The sequence below is a fragment of the Aethalodelphis obliquidens genome, unplaced genomic scaffold (genome assembly GCF_003676395.1).
Source record: "Aethalodelphis obliquidens isolate GAN/ISIS:26980383/991018 unplaced genomic scaffold, ASM367639v1 scaffold7, whole genome shotgun sequence".
Taxonomy (NCBI): Eukaryota; Metazoa; Chordata; class Mammalia; order Artiodactyla; family Delphinidae; genus Aethalodelphis; species Aethalodelphis obliquidens.
Genome location: NW_020837951.1, coordinates 33,996,488 through 34,017,007, shown reverse-complemented (window position 1 = coordinate 34,017,007; position 20,520 = coordinate 33,996,488). Strand labels below are relative to the sequence as shown.

Here is a 20,520-nt window from a genome sequence, read left to right as displayed (position 1 = left end):
ACACACACACACACACACACACACACACACACACACACACACACACACATATATATATACAGAGAGAAAATAATAGATTACATATATTCAATAAAAGAGTATCCAGAAGCAAAATGGGCAATACGTTTGGACAAACACTTTACAGAAGAGGAAATCCAACTGGCCAGTCAACATGAAAAGGTGCTCAACCCATTAGGACACAGGGAAATGCAAATTCAAAACTCAATGAGATACTGCTCATATGCCAGAATGGTGAAAATGTTTCCATTTTTGTTAATTCCAAGTGTGTTGAAGATGTGTGCGCTTGTGCAGGAGGATACTGGTAAAGAATGTTCACAGCAGCACTATTTGTAATAGCTAAAACCCAGAAACAACCTACATGTCCATTAATAGTAAAATGTATGTTTCTAAAAACTGTGATATATTCATGCAATGGAAACCTCTACAGCAATGAGAGTAAACAAACTACAGTCACGTGAGCCAACACGGATTAATCTCACAACACAGAGTTTCGCAAATGAAAATAAACTATGGAGGAAAGAGTCAAGCAAGGAAGTGATTACCGAAAGAGTCATGAAAGTGGTCAACTTCAGGAGGGAGTTGTGACGACCCGGAAGGGCACAGGTTAGCTTCTGGGCTGCTGGCAGTGTTGTTTCTTAACTTGGTGGTTGCAGCAGGTGTTCTCATGATAAAAATTATTAAACCTGCACAGTTATGTTGTATGCCCTTTTCTTAAATGTTTGATTCCACAACAAAAGGGTTTAAAATTTTAAATCTGAAATATTAAATCATTGCATTTGCACATGCCCCTTGAGAGGAATATTCTCATATACCCATGAGGGTTTTGTAATGTAGGAGTACATTTGCATGGAAACAAGATTTTAAAAAGGTGTTTCTCATTAGTAATCTGTACACCAATATTAAAAAGTTTATATTAATAGGGTCTATCCCACCAGAAACTATCCTATAATAATCCAAAGACACCTTATTTTCTGTCCACACAAATTCCTTTTTATGAGCCATTTTTAAAATTAAAACACTTAAAAGTTTCTGTTTGGGTTTAAGTGGTTTGTTCTGGAAAACATATTAGCCTTTTAAGAAAGTGGGGCTTTTGGAAACAAAAGCAAAAATAAACAAATGGTACTACATCAAACTAAAAAGATTTGCACAGTGAAGGAAACTTATCAACAAAACAAAAAGGCCACCTACAGAATGGGAGAAGATATTTGCAAATGATATATCCAGTTAGGCATTAATATCCAAAATATACAAAGAACTCATACAACTCAACATTTTAAAAAAATGATTAAAAAAAGGGCAGAAGATCTGAATAGATATATTTCCCCATCTGTATAAGGAAGACATACAGATGGCCAATAGGCATATGAAAAGATGCTCAACATCACTAATCAGGGAAATGCAAATCAAAACCGCAATGAGATATCACCTTACCCCTGTCAGAATGGCCATCATCAAAAAGACAAGAAATAAGTGTTGGTGAGGAAGTGGAGAAAAGGGAACCCTAGTACAGCGTTAGTAACAACGTAAGTTGGTGCAGCCACTATGGAAAACACTATGGAGATTCCTCAAAAAAATTAAAAATAGAACTAACATACTATCCAGCAATTCCACTCCTGGGTATTTAGCCAAAGAAAACAAAAACACTAATTTGAAAAGACATATGCACCCTTATGTTCATTGCAGCATTATTTACAATAGCCAAGATATGGAAGCAACCTAAGTGCCCATCAACAGACAATGGATAAAGAAGATGTACATAAACACAATGGAATATACTCGGCCACAAAGAAGAATGAAATCTTGCCATTTGCGACAACATGGATGGATTTAGAGGGTATTATGCTAAGCGAAATAAGTCAGATAGAGAAAGACAAATACTGTATGATTTCACTTATATGTGGAATCTAAAAAAGCAAAACAAATGAACAAACATAAAACAGGAATGGAGTTATAGACATAGAACAAACAGGTAGTTGCCAGAGAGGAAGGGGTTGGAGCGAGGAAAGAAATAGATGAGGGAGATTAAGAGTACAAACTTCCAGTTGCAAACTAAGTCAAGGGTATGAAATGTACAGTGTGGAGAATTTAGTCAATAACTATGTAATATTTTTGTATGGTAACATATTGTAACTAGACTTATGGTGATCAGTTTGCAATGTATAGAAATATCTAACCACTATGTTGTGCAAAAGGAATTAACATGTTGTAGGTCAATTATACTTCAAAAACAAACAAGCTCATAGAAAAGAAGATCACATTGTTGTTTGGGGGGAGGATTGGATGAAGGCAGTCAAAAAGTACAAACTTCCAGTTGTAAGATAAATAAGTGCTAGGGATAAAACGTACACGATAAAGATAATTAACACTGCTGTATGTTATATATGAAAGTCTTTTAAGAGAGTAAATGCTGAGTTCTCATCACAAGAAAAATTGTTTTTCTTTAATTTTGTATCTATGTGAGATGATGGATGTTCATTAAACTTATTGTGATAATCACTTCATGATGTATGTAAGTCAAATCATTATGCTGTACACCTTAAACTTATACAGTGCTGTATGTCAATCATATCTCAATAAGACTGGAAGAAAAAAAAGGTGGGGCTTTTGGGGTTGTTTTGGTTATTTTAAGTCGTATTTTGGATACTCTATTCTTCCAGTATAGAGGGAATGCATTTGCCTCTGTTGGAACTGCATGTTCACAAAATGATCGTGACTAAAGCTTCGGCTCAAACCGGACCTAGTTGGGCTGCTGATAAGACCGGATGGGTCGTTGCTTCAATCAAAGGAGGTAAAGGTGCAGCAACCGCTTGGCTGGCTTTGCTCCACAAGGACCTACCGATTCTTACATCTTAGACCACACAGGAATAAAACTCCTCCCACCTTTTTCCAGATAACTCTACCTGGTACAAGTGGGGAAACCTAGACGCAGACAGGAGGCGACGCGCACCCACTTGGCCGCGGACCCAAGCTTGGGGCGGCCAGGGTCCCTGCCCCGCGCTTCCCCTTGTGGGCGTCTCTCCCCGGCAGGAGACTGCGCGCTGCGCCCCGGCGCCCCCGAGTGGAGGGAGAGGTAAGGAAGGCGAGCTGGGCGGGCGGGGCGAGGCGCGGTGACAGCGCAGAGCCGGGCCCGCCCCTGGCTCCCACCCCCGGAGCCCACAGCGCCCGCCCGCTCGCGGCCGCCCGGGAGCTCTTCCAGCCCCGCGCTCCCCTCACCCGCCTGCCGCCCGCGCTCTCCCGCCGGCCGCCCGCGCTCGTCCCGCCGCCGCCTGCGCCCGCGCCAGCCCCCGCGGCTCCACTGACCGGTAAGTGTCCCACCGGCCAGGGGTCCCCCTCGCGCTCGCGGGGCTCCCTGCCCCCTCACCGGGGCCCCAGCCATATCTGGGCAAAATATTCAGCTGTCGCCGCCGCCGCCAAGAGGGACTGAGCGTGGCTCCCTCTATAAATAGCCGCCGCCTCGGGTCGCCTCCGGGGCTGGGGAGCCTGGGTCTCGGGGTCCGGAACCGGGCGCTCGCATCCGCGCCACTCGGCGCGCGTGGCCCCGGCCAGGGCGCCCTTCCCTCTGGACCCCGACGCCGCGTCTGTAAAAGGGAGAAGGACCTGGGGGCTCTCGAGGAGCAGCGCTGAGAGCGGGGGTCATGGCGGGGCCGGCGTTCCCGCTGCGCGCTTGACTCCAGCGTGCAGTGGCTAGGCGCCCCGGGCGCTCTGTTGGGTACAGGTGCCGCCGAGCGCTGCACTCAGGCGCGGCCTCCCCGCCGGCTGCAGAGAGAGTGGAGGTGGGAGTGGGGACGCATTGGCACAAGTGAACGTGATACCCGGGTTCGCGCTTCGCCTGTTTGCGGCAAGAAAACTTTCCCAAACTGCGTGGGATGACAAGGTTTAAAGCACCACCGTTACGCGCCTTTCGCGCGGAGGTGGAAAGAAGAGGGGAAGAGCCTGGAGGCAGGAGTTCTCTGGCTCTCGCCAACTCACTGGGTGAACTTGACAAGCCTCCTCCCTTCCCTGGGTCTCGGTTTCCCCATTTGTAGGAGCGGGGTTTGGTTCCCGCGATAGAGCTCGTGGCCAGGGCCGTGAGAGCAGTAGGGCGCGCTCTTGACCGCCGGCGCTCCCCCCACCTGTTCACCGGCTCTGGGCCTGAGACGCTGGAGGCACAGCCGCGCATATCCGGAAGGGCTGCGGAGACCAGAGACTTTGGCGGTCCCTCTGACTCGGATCTTATACTAAGACCCAGTAGGACCCTCGGAAAGCCTGGGCAGTACACACCCAGGAAGCGCGCTCCACGGTGATTATGGGCATCTGTGCTGGGTGGCAGCCATCACCTTCGCAAAGAAGCTTGTGAGTCAAACAGCTTTAGACCCAATGAACTGAGCAGGGCTAGAGGCTCCAGTCCAGTCGCTCCCTGGCTTCTGTTTCCCCGTCTATTTGGTGTCTGTGATGCTGCCTCGGAGCTCTGCAGGCACACCCCCTCCCCATCTTTTCTAGCCTTGACCTTGGCCCTCTCAAACTCTTGCATATTACCTGGCCTAAACTTTTCCCTGTAGAATCACAAAACCAGATCCTAATCCAGGTTCTGGGCCCTCAGTGGGGGAACCCAAAAAATTCCCATTTTCACCCAGTGGTGACAAACATTTTGTTCCTGGCGAGGGTCTGCAGAGCCCCCTGCTCAAGGTCACACGCTGCTGGACATGCCAGGCAGTCTCCACCAGCCTTTCTCATGTCTTTCCTGACACTTCCTGCTGCTCAGGCAGGTCTTGGGGATCTGTTCAACACCCCCTGTTCTTTGGTCTGCTGCTGTCCAGGACTTCCCCTTGCTCAGACAATAGCGCCCTCATCTTGAAGTTTCATTTTTGTTTCTACCTTACTTTCTATCATATATTTTTTCCAAAGCCATCTTAAAGCCTCACTGAATTAAGAGGAAATGGAGACAAATAGTAAGGTTCTCATCAATTCGAGCCACACAACAAACAGGCAGAGGGTGAAAGCAAGGAGTGCTGTCACTTAGATGTGTTAATTCTATTTAATGAGCCAGTCTTGCAAACCCACGTTTTAGAAGATCCTGGCGCTTAAGTTCCTCCCAGCCTAAGTAGAAAGCCAGTGTCCTCTAAAAATAGCCTCCGCCCCACCTTATCAGGGTCTCACAGTTTCTCCCTCCTCCAGGGTTGGGCTGCTTCCTGCTGCTCAGCAAAAAAAACACAAAAACTAAGAGTAGGTAGTGGCAGCTCTGAGTAATGGGCTGACCTGGAGATTAGGACACCTGGCTCCAGCCCCAGCTCTGCCACCCACTTAGAGTGACCATGAGCAATGAGGGGGTGGGCAAGATGCTTTCCAGTGGACCTGGAATTAAGAGGACTCAGAGCTTCCCTTGGAAGACTTTCTATCATGAGAAAAGTGAAGCACCAGGGATGAAATCCAGGGGAACCCACCCTATGAAGAGGAAGGAAAGAACGGGAGAAACTGGTTCCCAAGAGCCAAGGGAGGAGAGAGATTGGCAGTGCCAGCTGGTGCAGAGAGACAGAGGGGAAGAGGACTGGGAAAGGGCCACCATGATTGGGTGACTTTGGCCAGGGCATTGCAGAGGGTTCAAAAATGGGATCTGCCACTGCTTTACTGAAGCCAGTGACCCAGCCTGTCTGAGCCCGTTTCCTCCTCTGTACAAGGGGATAATAATAGCATCCATTTCAGATGGGTTGCTGTTGGGATTAAGGGGGATGATGCAGGGAAAGCCCTTGGTCCTGTGCTTGGTACCTGCAATGATGTTAATGCTAGCGAGAGGAAGAAGAAGCTAATGGGAGCCGAAGATTTGGAGACAGAGCCCACAGCTCTTCTAAAAGCTTGGAGGAGAAAGGAAGGAAGAGAGAAGGTAGTAGGAGCTGGAGACAGGGCCGAAAGGGGAGGTGGGTGTTTCTGGGCTGAGGAGTGTGAAAAGAGACAGAGACAGACCTGGGAGAGGGGAAGAGGTGAAAAGAGCATCTAAGGGACATGCACATGGGAGGACTGAGGGCCTTCCTTAATGACCTGCTGAATGCCACAGGCTCTAAAATCACATTCCTCTAGATTCAGGCTGAGCAAAGAAAGGGTAAAATGAAGCCAGTCCTGGCTCAGACCCTGGTGTCCTCTTGGGAGACTTCAGTATCTGTGAAGGAGGGTGGTGATGGGCCGCAAAGGGTAGTTTGACTCTGTCCAGGGGGCTCACGACCTTGGCTTGCTTGTTTCTGAAATGACGTCATGTATCGATGACTCCTGCTGAGCCCAGTCATAATGACCTTTTCCAGTCAGTGTTTTGATTTTTCTGTCTTACTAATGGACCAGCCAGGCTGCCAACATTTCTAAAGAGGCCAGTTCACTCTTCACTTAAAGCCAAAACACCAAGTAGATCAATTATTTGGCTGCTAGGAGCCATTATTAGTTTAAAGCGACAGGCTTGTTTGTATGAAAAAACATGAAGCAGATGGCATAATTTGGGGACCATTTCCTGTCTCTTGTTTTGTTTTGTAAAATCCTCCTTTGGTTAATCATGATAAAACCAGACTTTCTTTGCTCTTAACGATAACGAAAGAATGAGCTCACTGGAGTCAACCTAGGACAGTCTAGGAGGTTTTCTTCGATGTTAGGAGGTGCTGGATCTGTTTTTGATCTGAAAAACGAAACAAACTCAAGCATTTCTTTTGTTTCTCCTTTTCTTACATCCTTTCTCTTGGAGAAAAAGAGATTTGTGAAAGTGCTGTCTCTGTTTCAGTTCTTCCTTCTCAGATCCCCAGCCCCAGCCACCGCTCACTCCGGGGCTTCTAGGGAGGTGTCTCCAGGACTGTTCCTGGGAGATGATGCTGGTGGGTGATAAGGCAGAAATCCTCTTGGCCTCACTCAACCTCCTTCATGGACTCATCTCTTCCCAGCCCTTAAATATTAGTGCCACTCTCAACCATATTCCTTTTCACCCCGCACCCTCCTATAGTCCCATCCACTCCCAGGGCTCCCACCACTCCCTATACACTCAGAACTCCCAAACTCCTGTGTCCAGCCTGGACCACACTCCTCAGCTCTAGGCATCCGTGACTCCAGCCTAGGGGACAAAGCCAAGAGGGTGTCCCTAAGGTACTTCACACCCAACAGGCCCAACTCAGGCTCACCACCCAGTCTCCCTCCAGGGTCCCCCCTTCTTGGTTAACAGTAACACCATCCACCCAGGCTCTGAGCCAAAAACCTCCATACCTTTCACCACCCCATTCATTTGGTCAAAAGTCCTATCAATTCTACCTTCCTTAACATCCCTTCTATTCATGTCTATCCCCAGTCGAGTACTTTGTCATCTCTCCCCCTGAGCTATTAGCAGAGCCTCTTAAGAGTCTTTCTGCGCCCGTCTTTTCTCTCTCTCTCCTTTTTTAACCCCAGTCTTTTCTTCTCATGCTGCTGTTAAAAGAGTTTTGTGAAACGTAGCTCGGATAGTGTTATTCCTCTTCATTCTGGGATTCCCCATTTCCTACCAGATTCCTTGGCATCCGACACGAGGACCATCTAAGATGTGGCCCCAAGCTACTTCTCCAAACCATCTCCTGACACGCCCCCCAGTTCTCTACACCTGGTCATGGTGCAAGCATATGTGACTGCATGCCTTGCTGCCTTTGCCCCTGCTGTTCCTTCTGCCTGGAATGCTGTCCTCTTCCTTCTCAACCTGGCAAACTTGTAATCCTCCTTTAAATCAAAGTGCCTCATTGCCCCACCTGTGCTCCCACAGCCCCCTGAATGGGCCTCAGAGAACCAGCCATAGTCTGTTCTAAGTGTCATCAGCTGCTTACATCCTTATCTCTGACTAGACTGATAGATCCTTGAGGACAGAGTTCATGGCTCATTTACTGATATTTCTGCTTCCCCAGTGTCGAGCTCAGAGCTCAGCAGCTTGGCAGAGTGCAAGGATTTTATGTTTTAATTAGTGACTGATCACTGAATGAAAGAATATGTAAAAGACTAAGCAAGTGAAAGCCCTGAGGTAACCGTGACAATCACACAACATTATCTACATGTTTTCCCATCCCACCACCCCGTCAGCTCCGTGAGGGCAGAAACCACACCTGTTCTGCTCCCCACCAACCCTGCAGCCCCTCAGCCCCCTCACAATACATAGAATGAACCCATGATCTCACCTGAAACTCACAGTAATCCTGTAAGGGAGGAAGGGCCGGTATAATGACCCCTTTTTATAGATAGCATAGTGAACCCCAGTAGGAATTATTCCAGGTCATCCAATTGGGATGTGTATTCCAGAAAAACCCAAGTGCTCTCCAGGGTTTGGTAAACTTGAGAAATCAGAGTCCTTGTGTTCTACACTAGTGCTTCTCTAGCATTGGAGATACTCAGGATCTTGTTAATGCAGATGCCGGCTCAGTAGGCCTAGGAGGGGACCTGAGACTCTGAATTTCTAACAAGCTCCTTGTTTCTAATAAGCTTATTAAATAATAGGCTTAATAATTCCTAATAAGCGCTGATACACATCATAATGTGAGGCTTCTCCTGCATACACTGACCACCAGACTTTGACCATCAAGGTGAGTGCTGATTATCTCAAAGTTTTCCCTTGGCCTTTGCATTAAGATAGTATTTCTAGGGCTTCCCTGGTGGCGCAGTGGTTGAGAGTCCGCCTGCCGATGCAGGGGACACGGGTTCGTGCCCCGGTCCGGGAAGATCCCACATGCCGCGGAGCGGCTGGGCCCGTGAGCCGTGGTCGCTGAGCCTGCGTGTCCGAGCCTGTGCTCCGCAACGGGAGAGGCCACAGCAGTGAGAGGCCCGCAAACCAAAAAAAAAAAAAAAAAAAAAAAAAAGATAGTATTTCTATTAAAATCTACAAATGAATTCATTTAAGCCTTGACTCAAAGTCAAAAATCAAGGGCTCTTTCTGGGATTTTGTTGTTGTTGTTTGGTTGTTTCGTTTTTGTCTTTATGAGCAATGTACGGGGCGTGAGGAGCATGATGGGGCCCCTGCAGGGGCTAGAAGAACGCGGTGGAGCGTGTGGGTCATGGGGGCGGGACGTGTGGTGCGTGGTGGGCACGTGGGAAGGCCCAGGTGATGGGATGCATAGGGGGCGGGGATTGGTGAGGGGGCAGGTGATTGGGGGCGGGGCTTGGGGGCACGTGGCTGCAGCATGTTGGCAAGGAGGAAGTTCCAGGGATGGCAGGCAGCGGGAAGGGTCAGGCTTGCAGCTGCGGGTTCTTTCCACCTACTTCTGCCTTCCTGGCTTCTCCCTTGCTTTCCGGAGAAATTTAGGCCCAGACAAGGCTTTAAGGTCACACTGCCCAGTTCCTGGTCAGCCTGGAAACCCCCCCTGAGCGCCAGAGCTCCAAGCTTCTGTGTCCGATTGGCTTTTTCAGCGCACACTGCTTACAAGTTTGCTATCTATGAGCGCAGGGTGAGCACCTGGCCCGTGCCGGGGTAGGAACCGGATCCCGCCTCAGAAGCACTCAAAAGACAACAGAGAGGAGAGTCAGGAAGGCGGACTTCCTCCACGCAAACCCAGGAAGATTTAAAAAGTCAGACTGAATGGAAACATTGCACGCATTTGTTTATGGGTTTTATACTACATTCCACTTACACCATTAAAAGGGTATGAGATTGCTTAATAAACCGGCATAGGCAACATAACTGGTGAGAACAGAAAAAAGAAAGAAAGAAAGGAAGGAGGGAGGGAGGGCAGAAAACTTGAAAATTAGGATCATGAAGCTCTGAGAATCTGATGGGAACCATGGACTCTTGCTCCAGAAAAATGAATATATCCATGCACACAACAGTTTGCGTGTCATTTGCGTGGGTGCATGGGTCTCTCTGAAGGCCTTTCAAAATGCCCAGCACAGATTAAGGAGAGAAAATATGCCAGTGTCCTAGCTGAATGATGGCAACTCTATTTGGACACTCAAATCAGCTGATGAATCATGACAACTGAAGGGGAAAGGGAGAAGCAATGAATTGGAGACCACATCATGTCTGATTAAAAAAGACCAGTCCTTCAGGAGAAAGAAATGTTTTCTTAGCCCTAATTCTCAGAGTGTTGGGAGGCAGTTTTGCATAGTGGTTAAGAACATACCTCCCTGGGTTCAAATCTAAGGTCTGTCAGTTATGGGCTGCATAGACTCAGGTAACTTTTAACTCCCCGTGCCTCAGTTTCCCCATCTGTAATATGGGGTTATTGTGGGGAATCTCTATTTGCACATGTATGAAGTGGGCTTGTTGTGGGGAGTAAATTAGTTATTATATGTAAAATGCTTAAGTCAGTGCCTGGGACATTGTTAGTGTTATAAAAGTGTGAGCTGTTATGGGAAGGCAGCATGGAGCAGTGGTAATGAGTACACATTGCCCCCCTGGATTCAAATCCCGGCTTTACTACTTACTAGCTTTGTTACCTTGGTCACTGTAGTAGGTTAAATAGTATCCTCTGAAAAGTCATGTCCACCCGGAACCTCAGAAAGTGACCTTCTTTGGAAATAGGGCCTTTGCAGAAGTAATTAGTTAAGCTGAGGTCATACTGGGCTAGGGTGGGCCCTAAACCCAATGACTGGTGTCCTTATGAGAAGTGGAGTGGACATACACAGGAAAGAAGACCACGTGACAATAGAGGCAGAGATTGGAGTGATGTAGGTACAAGCCAGGGAATGCCAAGGATTGCCAGCAGTCACCAGAAGCCAGAGAAACAAGGTACAGAGTCTCCCTCAGAGCCTGCAAAGGGAACCAACCCTGCCCACATCTTAATTTCCAATTTCTGGCCTTCCGACTGCAACAGGATACATTTCTGCTGTTTTAAGCCATCCACTTTGTGGTAATTTGTTATGGCAGCCCTAGAAAACTGATACAGTCAGATTACTGCATTTCAGTTTCTTCAGCTAAAATGGGAAGTAAAAAGTACCTACTTCACAGAGTTATTAGGATTGCATGAAATTATCCATGTAAAGAGTTTAGCACTGTGGCTAGTATGCGGTACGTACAGAATAATGCATGCTGTTAGAAGGTACATTGACATAACAGGCAATGGTAGCCTCAAGGATGGTGTTAATAGCATTCTATTGTATGTCTACATTATAATTCATTTACCCAGTGCCCTATTGATGAACTTTTATGTGGTTTCCAGTTTTTTGCTGAGATAGATAATAACCAGATGATTTGTACATATATCTTTGTACAATTCAGTGAGTAAACTGGCAGGATAAATTCCTAGAAGTGGAGTTGCTATGTCAAAGCGTGTGTGCATTTGGATAGATATGACTTAACTTGCCTCAAGAGAGGGTGTACCAATGTGTCCTTCTATTCTGTGTGAGAATGTTGGTCTCCTCCACATCTTGTCAACACCAGAGATTCTCAGACTTTTTCATCTTTGTTAATCTGATAGAGGAGAACTGATGTCTCCTTTCTCAATTTACTTTTATTATGGGTGGGTTTCATTCTCTGTTCATAGGCTTATTAGCTGTTGATGTTTCTTTTTATGTGAATTGCCTGTTCTTTTCCTCTTCCCACATTTTCACTGGACTCTTCTTTTTTTTTTTTTTTTTAATTTAGGAACTCTGTTAAAAAAAAATTAGCCCTTTGTTCAACATGCGACAAATATTTTCCCCCCAACTTGCCTTTTGCCTTTTGGTATTGCCCATGATACTTTTCATATTGACTTTTTAGAAGATACAAAAACGTGCTTCATAAACCTGTGCCTATGTTAACCCCTGCTGTGAGGCAAGGTGACAAAGTTCATGTGTATGAAACGGAGAGTGAGAATAGGAGTTAGTTCACAAGCTTTTCTACAAGCCAGCTTTTATTCCACCGAGGCTTTTGTCTTAAGGCTGTCAAAGTCAGTAATAATGCCAAGCATTCATTCATTCACTTATTCAACAAAACTGACTTCAGCACCTGAGAGAAGCAGGGACCATGGGAGACAAGGATGCTTGCCTTCAAGTAGCTTTCAGTCTTGGGGGGTGGGGGTGGAGTGCAATAAGATGATGCTTCAATGACAGAACTCTGATGGCCCCTCCCCTTGGTATTAGTATTTGGCTTGCTAGTACCCTTTTCAGCTGGTGTGGAAAAAGAGGCCATGGAAGAGGCAGAGGCTGGTGAGAGCGCGTGGTGGCCTGAGCCAGGGCAGTTGCAGAGAGGTGGGGAGAAGGAACCACAGAGTGGAGTACGGCAGGGTTTGCAGGGCCGGTGGGCAGGCCAGCTGGGACAGGGTGATGGGTTCAGCGTCTTTTCCTGGAGCCCTCTTGCTTACAATGATTCGTTCAGTGACTCAGACACCGTGATGACCTCAAGAGGTGCAAAATGAAAACACACAATGGTGCATGCACACACACGTGCTTTTCTAATTTAAACCCTTTGACAGCTTTGACGTGTGGACCTTTGAGGCTCCGTGTGAACTGGGATGGGGCTCAGTGTCACTGCAGAGAGTGACGGAGTCAAATGCTGTGTCTTGTTTCCCTGCTTTTTTCAGAAGGTACTTTCCCGTATGACTAAGAGAATGAGATCAGCCAGGGAGAATAATGCAAACAGGCCAGGAAACAAGTCTTTTTTAAAGAGAGCTGATCATCTCTGAGTCCCCATGCTCTCCACTCAGTGGCTCCAAACATGTCTTACATAACAGAACCAGGCCTTCATAGGTCTGAAATCTCATCTTGTCAACTCCTGAAACCCACCATCAGTCGAGACGTCAGCCGTCTCTGGAAAACCTCATCTAGGGCTCTAGCATCTCTGCTCACATGCCTGGCATAACAAGTGCTCACCACCTCCTGAATCAGCCCAGTGCCTCCTTGGACATTGTTTATTTTTAGACAATTCATTGCGCTGATCGGAAATCCATGTCCTGGTCACCTCAGTAAATCTATGTCTTCTGAGCGCTGGCATCCACAGACCATTTTTGTTCCTTCTTCCCCAGGTCAGCCCATTAGAAGTTTGCAGAGTGTGACCATGTTCCCCCGGCCCTTCAACTGTTCTTCATCTGACACCCTGCCCCCCTTCTCTGAACTCGGCCAGCACCACTCAAGAGAAAAGGCCCAATTCACAGGAGAGGTCGCCCATATGGCCAGTAAGCATATGAAACATGCTCAGCAGCCTTAGTCATCAGGGAAATGCACAATGAGATACCACTACCCACCCGCCATAAGGGCTAAAAAGGAAAGTACCGACAATACCAAGAGTTAGCAAAGATGTGGAACAACTGGAACTCTCAAACCCTGCTGGAGGGGATGTAAAATTGTACAATTACTTTGGGAAACTTTTTGACAGTACCTACTGAAACTAAGTGTATGCCAACTCTGTGATCCAGAAATTCTGCTCCAGGTACATACCCAAGAGAAATAAGTGATTATTCCCACCAAAAGCCATCATAGGGCTACTTATAATTACCAAATACTGGAAATAACTTAAATGTCCATTAACAGTAGAGTAAACAAACAAATTATGGTATAGTTCATGTAATGGAATACTACACATCAACAAAAAAGAATCACCTGCCACTCTAACGTGCAACGTGGATGAATCTCACAGATATAAAGTTGCATCTGAAAGGAGCCAGATGCAAGAACATACCCTCTATATGTGTCCATTTATATGATGTTCAAAAACAGTCAAAGCTAATTTATTAGAAGGCTTTTAAAGTCCGAATAGTTGTTACCTTTGAGGGAGATGAACTGGGAGGGGGATGAGAAAGCCTTCTGGTGGGCTGGAAATGGCCTATATCTTCATCTGAGTGGTGTTTACATAGGTGTATGCATATGGGAAGATTCAGTGAGCCGTGCTCTTAAGACTTGCCCACTTGACTGTATATAACTAATGCCTTATTATTTATTTATTTTTTTTTGCGGTACGCGGGCCTCTCACTGCTGTGGCCTCTCCTGTTGCGGAGCACAGGCCCCGGACGCGCAGGCTTAGCGGCCATGGCTCACGGGCCCAGCCACTCCGCGGCATGTGGGATCTTCCCGGACCCGGGCACGAACCTGTGTCCCCTGCATCGGCAGGCGGACTCTCAACCACTGCGCCACCAGGGAAGCCCAACCAACGCCTTATTAAAAAAAGAAAAAATAATCACACACCCCCAGTGCAAGAGTGGGGGCCCAGAGCTGAGCTCCAGCCTGAAGCCTAGCAAGGCCATCATCGCCCTTACTTTGTCCACTGTACCTTTATTAATGCAGCTGAGATCACACCGTGGCTTTGAGGGCCAACGCCTCACACTGTTGATTTATGTTGGGTAGACAGTCACTTGAGAGCCCCCAAACCTTTCTCGTGGCTACCCAGCCATGTCCACCCATCTGATGCTTGTAGGGTTGGCTTACTGGGCTGGAGCTTCATGAAACTGAGGAAGAGGGAAGGAAACCAGCCATCTGAACTGCCCCATCCTTTATGTCACTGCTTCTTCACAGCACCCCTTCAGAGGTACAGGTTGTGCCCTCACCTTACAAATGAATCCATGAAGCTCAGAGGCACTAAGTGACATGCCCAAGATTGCCCCACCAGTTAGAGCCAGGGCAGGGATTTCAGCCCAAGCCTGTGTGACCCCTAGTCCATGCTTTCACCTGCCACCAGGCTGACCCAAGAGGAGACATCATCCGTAAAGTGGGGCTAATGGCCCAGCTCAACCTCCATCTGAGGGTGGTGGGTGAAGAGAGGATGTGTATGACACCACCCCAGGGATTTCTGTGTGAGTCTTATCCTCCCGACTTAATTGCAAGCTTCCTGAGGGCCGGAACTCTCCTATTAATTTCTGTCTCTCCCACAAAGGCCCACTATGCCCTGGACAACGTGGGTGCTCAGTAAACACTCACTCAATTAAGTTGTGGAAACTGAGATCCAGAGAGGTACAGCAACTTGCTCGAGGCCACACAGCAAATCCTCAACCAAAGTCAGGACTTGTAAGCGAATCCCCTGACTCCTATCCCAGTGTCCCTCTGCCACTGCACAAGGGCTCCAGCTTCCTATAGACCCCAGTGGGTTGGAGGATACTAGAGAAGAAAAGGACCATCCCAGGTGAGCCAAGGCTGAGTCTAGCCCTGGAGCCTTCAGGGTATGTGTCCTGGGAAGAGGGCTGGGAACAGGTTGTAGGTTGTACAGAGCCCTGCTCTCAGAAGCACTCTGTGCTTGGTTGAATGCTCGGCAGTCGATTTCTTGAAATTCTTAATTTTATCTTTGGATTTATATTTTAAAGTGAAGCCCCATGGACAGTGAAGTGTGCACCAGGGCTTTGAGGTCCCGCACGAAGTCCCATCTCCTGCTGCCTCTCTGCTTCCTGAGGATGGGTTCTCAGACTCCAGCTGCTTCGCCTCCTGGCGCCCCCAGGTCCTACCAGCCTCCCCCTCCCCACCACTGCCCAGCTACTACTGGGGCTCTCGCCCTGGCTGCAGTCGGCTGGCAACCTTGCAGGGCAAGCCTCTTGTCGTCTCGTGATCCAGGCATCTATTGTCCTGGTGCAGAGGTTGGGATACCCTTGGGATCACCCATCTCCGTGTGTTAGGGCAGTGGCCCCATTGGAAGGGGAGAAGCCTGGCTCAACTGCCCGCTCCCTACCTGGGCAGAGCATGTCTGTCCTGTATCTGGCAGGGGGGGGAAGCTGGCAGCCAGAGGACTTGGTGTGCCCTCTCTGAGTCACAGCACTCGGGCACCTGTGTAGATCATGATATTCAGTCATACATTTTAAAGACACCACGACAGATCAAGACAGAGACCATGAGAGAAAGGAAAAACTTTATGTCTTGGTACCTTTAGTGGCACTTTTTTCCCGTTTTTGAACTCAGGACCCCACAGTCTTATTTTGCACTGGACCCGGCAAATTCTGTAGCCAGTCCTGCCTGGGAGAGTCTTTCATCAGGGCTAAGTGAGCACTCAGGCCATCGCACAGGGGCTGCCTGGGGACACGAGATGGTGCCTGGGAGAGCTGGGCCCTCTTGGTACAGCTGTCTCCCTCCCCCTGTCTGTCTGGATCCAATCATAGATGACAACATGCCAAGGCACTCTCACTTCTTGCCCTGCAGGGGACATGAAACTGCGGGCATGAAAGTGTTTGTTTGTTTGTTTGTTTTAAGTTGCAAAGGTCTCTGCACTTTGGACTGGTTTTGGGTGTAATTATTGTGTCACATTTTATGACCCTCTTCCAAAGCTTAAACACTGAGGAAGGTAAGCCCCCCAAACTTCCAATCCCTACTTGTCTACCTCTTCCACACCCTACCCTGCCCCATCCAGTCGAGGGACTTTCTTCCCTTTGGGGTACTAGCCTGGGATAGAATTCTGGTGTCCACCCAGCTCCGGGGGGTCTGTATTCCTGACTGACCTGCAGTAACGGAGCCTTTAGCCTGAGTTGTGCGTGTGATGCTGGTCAGATGTGATGCTGTCCCCAACCCAGTTCAGCCTGGGGGCTGGGAGGTGGGAGCCGCGGTCACCTCCACTGGGCAGGGAAGCACTGCAGGGAGGCCGAGGCTCTCCAGTGAGGAGGTGGGGAAAGGGGGCACCAGGCTGAGAGGACAGCGTGTGCTTGGCCCAGAATGTCAGGGGTGCTCAGGTGCTGGGGGCGAGTGGAGGGTCCAGCTGGAAGGGGAAAGCCTGTGCGGGGATTAGAAGCTGGGGTGGCACAGAGGCCACCAGGTCTCCGATGGCCTCAAACCCCAGGCTGGGGAGTTTGCGCTCCGTCTGTCATAATGGGGGCTGCTGAAGGTGGCTTCAGCTCAGCAGCAGCATCAGAAGTGACTTTCGGGTTTCCCTGGTGGCGCAGTGGTTGAGAGTCCGCCTGCCGATGCAGGGGACGCGGGTTCGTGCCCCGGTCTGGGAAGATCCCACATGCTGCGGAGCGGCTGGACCCGTGAGCCATGGCCGCTGAGCCTGCGCGTCCAGAGCCTGTGCTCCGCAACGGGAGAGGCCACAGCAGTGAGAGGCCCGCGTACCACAAAAAAAAAAAAAAAAAAGAAGTGACTTTCACAAAGATCACTTGAAGGCTGAGTTGCGTGTGGACAGGAAGGTAGCAGAACGGAGGCAGGGAACTGGGTGGGGAGGCTGTTGTGACAACACAGATCCAAAAAAGGCAGTCACCGTGACAAGGGAGAGGAGGGACAGATACAAGGGATGGTAAAGAGATGGGAGTCTAGTCACAAAAGGACAACAGTGTATGATTCCACTCAGATGACGCACTTCGAGTAGTCCGATTCATAGAGACAGAAAGCAGAATGGTGGCTGCAGAGTCTGGGGGGAGCGGGACGGGGAGTTAGCGCTTAAAGGGGGACAGAGTCTCCGCTGGGAAAGATGAAAAAGTTCCGGACGTGGATGCTGGTGATGGCTGTACAACAACGTGAATGTACTTTATCCGATAGAACTATACACTTAAAATGGTTCATTCTGTGCTGTGTATTTTACCACAATCTAACAACAACAACAACAACAAAAACCCCTATAGCATTCCAAAGAATAAATGAGAGTGAGAGAGAGAGAGGGTTGACAGGCGTGGGGACCCACCAGAACTGGGGGGGTCGAGGGGAGGGTTCGGACTGACCCCCAGGTGTCTGGCCTGGGTGGCTGACGGCAGCAGGGTGAGGGGCTGGTGGTGGCGGAGAGGCGACTGCCCTCCGGGTTGGGCACGTGAAGCCTGAGGGACTCCAGGAGATGCGCTCAACAGAGCACGAGACCCTGCGAGGGTCATCAGCTTATCACTGAGAGCTGACCCCGCTTGGAGACAGCCCCCAGGGGGAGTGTGAGATGTAAGAGGGCAGCGCCCAGGGGCACAGGTGGGCCAAGAAGAATCCGTCATCAGGGAGAATGAGAAGGGGTGGGGAGAAAGGAAGGAGGCAAACCGGGACAGTCTCGTACTTGTCTGGCCGCAAGGGGCAGGGATGCATTCGAGGTAACTGAGTGCAGCGAGGGTGTGCGAGGAGAGGGTGGGCCTTGTAAGGATTGTGGTGGGGCGGGAGTCTCCTGGGACTCCAGCAGGAGCCGTAGCAGCCCAAGCCTGAGGGAGCAGGGACTGGGCTCTTCTGGGATGCCGTGTTCCCCATCCCTCAGCCCCATGAGTTCAGCCCCCAGATCTCCCCACAAGAAGGACCAGCCCTGCCACACCTAGAATGTGGACTTCTAGCCTCCAGAACTGAGAGGCAATGAATTTCTGCTGTTTAGGCCCCTCCGTTTGTGGTACTTTGTTAGGGCAGTCTCAGGAACCAATACAAATGCCAAGGAATGAAGGGGCTCATTCAACCAGCTCACTCTTTTTTTTAAATCCAAGCCACATAGATCACTGACTAGCCACTCAATTGGCTGCCTTTGAGCCAGGCACCCACTCTGCCCAGTCAGCTGAGGTAGGGATCACATGCTATACAGCATGGCTGCCCCCAGAGGTGCCCCTTGGAGGAGGGCAGTGGGGAGACAGCTCTCTCGGGAGGAACAGAGGACATCTCAGGCACTCACTTTTGTGTCCCTGGAGCCAATGGAAGAGAGAGGCTCAGGCTTCAGTGATGAGGGATCATGGCCTAAAATCCCTTCAGCCAAAGTGTCTTCCCAAAGAGAAGAGAAGACAAAGACGGAGGAGAAGGGTTACGAAGCATCAACTTTGTTTGTAAATCCACCTCCCTTCACTGTGGCTGAAATAACAAGATGGTATAACTGGAAAATATTCATTTGAACTTGTGACTCAGCTCTTCCAGACCTCGGGGAAATGCAGTCCATAAATCAAGATACCTCTCCAGAGCCTCCTGCCGCAGTGTCCCCCGGGGCAGATGCTGGAAGAGCCATTCGCACAAGTGACTGCACCCACCTCCCGTGAAAGATCTAAAAGTGCAGGAGCTGCCCTGTCTCAGAGCTTTCATTCCTGAAGCTTCCTGATGGATGGCCTCAGCCCTTGACCCACTCATTTTTACCATCCAACCTGCCTGGTTCTACTTCCTGGCACAGCTTGTAAATTCTATTATTTTCATATTTAGCAGAAGCTTAAGGTTTCTGCCACTGAGAAGCAGGGAGGCCAGATGTGCCAATAGTGTAAAATGCACAGGATTTGGAAGACTTCAGTTTTCAAACGCGTCTTTAATTTATTGAGCTGTCCTTTTCTTTTCCTCACCAACTCTTACTCAGGACCCAATTTGTACAGCAGGCAGCAGCGGCGCGGTTCTGCCTTGGGCAGCCTCATCACCCCTTCCTGCCCATCCCTCCCCTCTTGGGTTCCCAGCCCTCCCAGTTTTTTCCACGTTAAAGAAGGGGAAACAGAGGACCTGAGAAGAGAAGGGACTTGCCCCAAGTTCCAAGGACACTAGAGCAAAGCCCAAATGTGCTCATGCTCTCCTAACACCTTTACCAAGCACAGGACTAGGCACTGGGGCCATGAGGACAAGACACATGTCCTTACCTGGCAAACATTACAGACAGATGATAGTGTATGGGGGAGCAGGGGAGGGGGGCGGAGAGGCAGCGGCCCCAGCAGTAGCGGTGGCTGCCGCAGCCTCATAATAATGTGGCTAATATTTGTGGAGCCGGCGTTGACCACGCCCCAGCCCCAGGCTGGACGTGATTTTCAACTTTTTATTTTAGCAGCTGAATCCTTTCTTCAAGAGAAACCTTATGTGGAACCCTCCATAAATCAGACAGTACGAGGGGTGAGCCCTCTTGCTTAGCCTCTCCTATTTAACCCCCTGCAGGGGCTCTGGAAGGGCTTTCTCAGAGCCTGAGCTCTCCACTGAGCACAGTTTAGAGACCACCCAGGGGGATAGGTTACAAGCAGAATTTCCGGGTCCATTTATGCTTATTTTACAGATGAGCAAACAGAGGCCCAGAGGAGGGGAGGGATTCAGTGAGGGTCACCCAGGGAGTTACCACCACAACTGGCACACCAGCCAAAGTCCTCTGAATCTCAGGTCTGTGTCCATCTGTGACACCTCTTTTACTAGGAAACAGGGGCCTTTTACTAACAGCTATAAAATACCATCTCTTCCAAGCCATCTTTTTTTTTTTTTTTTTCTCTCTTCTTTTGGCCACGCCGTGCAGCTTCTGGGATCTTAGTTCTCCGACCAGGGATTGAACCCAGGCCCTTGGCAGAGAGAGCATGGAGTCCTAACCACTGGACGGCCAGGGAGTTCCCCCAAGCCATCTTTTAAAGCCGAGCTTGCAGTGGGCTCTATTAACATGGTGTTTTCACCTCCCTCCTGCCCTGTCTGTCCCCCACCTCCAGTTCTTCCACATCACTGACCATAGGAGAAGAATCTCACCTTAGAGAAACTGTCCCTGGGAGCCAAGTAGATGAGTGTGGCTTGAAGCTGACAGCTTCATAGTTTACCTTAGGAGTTCTCCGTTCCTCTCAGCTTATTTAATGTGATGCCTCATCACTCTGTAATATTCACAGGACACTTGACATTAGAAAGGGCCTTTTAAATCCTTTGAAATAGGAGTTTTAAATTCATCGGCACCGTGGAGTGTGTAAGCGGAACATTAACTTTCCTGTGTGCGCAAAGATGGAGACTTCTTCAGGAAATGTAACGATCGCATCCCTCAGGGTGGCATCTCTGGAGGTAGCCTGCTACCCAGCTCCATCCCCC

General features: G+C 49.1%; 1 protein-coding gene across 1 annotated transcript in view; it reads left to right on the top strand.

The window, feature by feature from the left end:
• Window positions 1-3,249: 3,249 nt before the first annotated feature.
• The window catches only part of TMOD1 (tropomodulin 1), an 80,815-nt gene continuing 63,544 nt past the window's right edge, over window positions 3,250-20,520 (top strand). The window contains exon 1 of the mRNA XM_027105424.1: window positions 3,250-3,323. The gene's annotated coding sequence lies outside the window, so the exon portion shown is untranslated. The remainder of the gene's footprint in view (window positions 3,324-20,520) is intronic.